This window comes from Aotus nancymaae, unplaced genomic scaffold (genome assembly GCF_030222135.1).
Source record: "Aotus nancymaae isolate 86718 unplaced genomic scaffold, 86718_ANA_hifiasm-v0.15.2.pri h1tg000007l, whole genome shotgun sequence".
NCBI classification, from domain to species: Eukaryota; Metazoa; Chordata; class Mammalia; order Primates; family Aotidae; genus Aotus; species Aotus nancymaae.
The window spans coordinates 25,552,395-25,555,591 of record NW_026988418.1 but is presented as its reverse complement, the minus strand read 5'-3'; the positions used below and the strand labels follow the sequence as shown (position 1 = coordinate 25,555,591).

Below are 3,197 nucleotides of genomic sequence, written 5' to 3'. Positions count from 1 at the left end.
CTGCTATCCCTAAGACAGCAAGACCGACCCCTCCTCTTCCTCCTCCTCAGACTCCTCAACATGAAAACAAGGAGAATGAAGCCCTTTATGACCCACTTCCACTTAATGAATAGTAAATATATTTTCTCTTTCTTAGGATTTTCTTAATAACATTTTCTTTTCTCTAGCTTACTTTACTGTAAGAATATGGTATATAATATATGTAATGTATAAAATATGTGTCAATTGACTGTTAGCCGGATGTGGTGCATGCCTGTAATCCCAGGTACTTGGGAGGCTGAGGCACGAGAATTGCTTGAACCTGGGAGGCGGTTCAAGCAAGTTCGGTAAGGCTTCTGGTCAACAGTTGGCTATTGGTACTTAAGTTTTTGGAGAGTCAAAAGTAATACACAAATTTTTCACTGTGTGGGGAGTCCCTAACCCCCATATTGTTCAAGGGTCAACTATATTTGATTCTCTCAAGCACGTCATATACCCTAGAAGGCTGATTTACTCATAAGACAAACAAAGCACTCTTTAGCATGGAAACTCTAGTTACAAATATGATATTCCCATAGACTTAAGGACATTTCAGTCTTTTAGACAGTTAAATACTGTTTAAACAAACTTTCATGCATGTTTTTAAATAAAATGATGTTTAATAATAATTAAACATTTCAAATTAAAATCATACAATTAATATTTCAGATTTTCTTAAATGTTTCAGACACCTGAAATAACAATTATATGCTATTTTTCTTAAGGAATTCCAAATTTATTCCTCAACATCCCGTGAAGACTTAATTCCATGGAAGTGGGCATGTCGGCATTCAGTCATTTGCCTTCATTTCACAGTCTGAGTTCTAAAGCAAATGGATTTCATTTGCTTTATCATCTCTGTAGTTTATTATTAACTTTCCTGAGTTGCATTTCCCCAACTACATGAAGCAGATGTACCATCTCAGGCCAACTGATGGTCTTGGCTTGCAACTGGGTTACAGGATCAAGTTGGAAGTCAGAGGTGCTGGCCTGCAACTGTGAAAGTACTTCTACACTGATGGTACCCAAGACTGAGGTTCACCTCTCTAACTCAGTCTTAAGATCGTGGGAATTTAAGTTCTCAACTTTTGTTATTACATGGATGCTGAGTCACAAGAAGAAGTTATTCCCCTTAGTCACATTTTTTTCTTAATTTTATTTTTATTTTGAGACAGGGTCTTGCGTGGTTATCCAGGTTGGAGTGCAGTTGTGTGATCACAGCCACTGCAGCCTCCGCCTCCTGGACTTAAATGAGCCTCCCATCTCAGCCTCCTGAGTATCTGGAACTACAGGTGTGCACCACCCTGACCAGCTCTTTGTTTTTATTTTTTTTGTAGAGACAGAATCTTGCTATGTTGCCCGGGCTGTTCTTGATCTCCTGACCTCAAGCGATCCTCAGCCTCTCAAAGTGCTGGGCTTAGTCAACTTCTTAAACCTTTACTGTTACTTATTTTACAACTCTATTGCCTGATAAGATTCCACGCTCTTCAAGTATTTTAATTCCTTGCCTATCTCACTGATTAATTTGTATAATCATTTTATTAACATCCCTCCTTTGTGTCCTGCCTGAATCCTACACAGTCTAGCATAGCTCCTGAAACAATGGTTTCAATGTATTCATTCAACCAAAATATATTAAGAAGTACCTTCGCTTTTCCACAGTACCCACAGAGGGGTCCATATGGTGTTGTTCTGGATTCCCGTGGTAACTTAAAGGGAAACTTTCACAATGTCAGGAGCCCTTGATGTCCTGCAAATGAAGGAGGAGGACGTCCTTAAGTTCCTTACAGCAGGAACCCACTTAGGTGGAACCAATCTTGACTTCCAGATGGAATAGTACATCTACAAAAGGAAAAGTGATGGCATCTACATCATAAATCTGAAGAGGACCTGGGAGAAGCTTCTGCTGGCAGCTGGTGCCATTGTTGCCACTGAAAACCCTGCTGATGTCAGTGTCATATCCTCCAGGAATACTGCCGCTTCACTCCTGGAACCTTCACTAACCAGATCTAGGCAGCCTTCCGGGAATCACAGCTTCTTGTGGTTACTGACCCCAGGGCTGACCATCAGCCTCTCACAGAGGCATGTTAACTTATCTCCCATTGCTCTGTGTAATACAGATTCTCCTCTATGCTATGTGGACATTGCCATCCCGTGCAACAAGGGAGCTCACTCAGTGGGTTTGATGTGGTGGATGCTGGCTCAGGAAGTTCTGCACATGCGTGGCACCATTTCCCGTGAACACCCGTAGGAGGTCATGCCTGATCTCTACTTCCACAGAGATCCTGAAGAGGTTGAAAAGGAAGAGCAGGCTGCTGCTGAAAAGGTCGTGACCAAGGAGGAAATTCAGGTTGAGTGAACTGCCCCGGCTCCTGAGTTCACCGCTACTCAACCTGAGGTTACAGGCTGGTCTGAGGCATGCAGGTGCCCTCTGTGCCTATCCAGCAGTTCCCTACTGAAGACTGGAGAGCTCAGCCTGCCACAGAAGACTGGTCTGCAGCTTCCCCCGCGCAGGCCACTGAACGGGTAGGAGTGGCCACTGAATGGTCTTAAGCTGTTCTTGCATAGGCTCTTAAGCAACATGGAAATAAGGTTGATGGAAAATAAACATCCGTTTCTTAAAAAAAAAAAAATAAGTACCTTCTATGTGCCAGGCACTATTCTATTCTAGGCCTTGGAAGTACAATAGAAAACAAAACAGAAACAAAAAATTCCTGCCCTCGTAGAGCTTCCTTTCTAGTGGGTCCCCTTCCCGTCTCAACATCTTGAGCTATCACTTTGAGTCAGGGACTTTGCTATGGGAAATGCTGGCTGGCTCAGGGCCCAGCACATAACAGTGGTAGCTAATATTTTCAAGGGCTCACCATGAGCCCACGGTAATTCTAAAGTCTTTGCATGCGTCTCTCATCTAATCCCTGCGACAGCTCAATGTTGGGAAGAGGTACTTTTGTAGATGAGGAAACGGGCACCTTATCAGTCATTTGCCTTCATTTTACAGTCCGTAAATAGCAGGGTCTGGATTCTAAACTGGTTTCTTTGGCCCATATTTAACTGCTGTGCCACACCGCCTTCCAAAGTAGTGTGAAATAAATGTTTGCCAAAAAAAGAAGAAAAAAAAATCCATGGGAAGTTCACACGGTCCTAACCAGCTGGTTACCTTGCTGTGTGTTGACAAATCA

The 3,197-nt window shown here is 42.8% G+C and overlaps 1 pseudogene; it reads left to right on the top strand.

Moving 5' to 3' along the window:
* Window positions 1–1,747: 1,747 nt before the first annotated feature.
* LOC105710227 (small ribosomal subunit protein uS2-like) lies at window positions 1,748–2,571 on the top strand (annotated as a pseudogene).
* The last annotated feature ends 626 nt before the right edge of the window (window positions 2,572–3,197 follow it).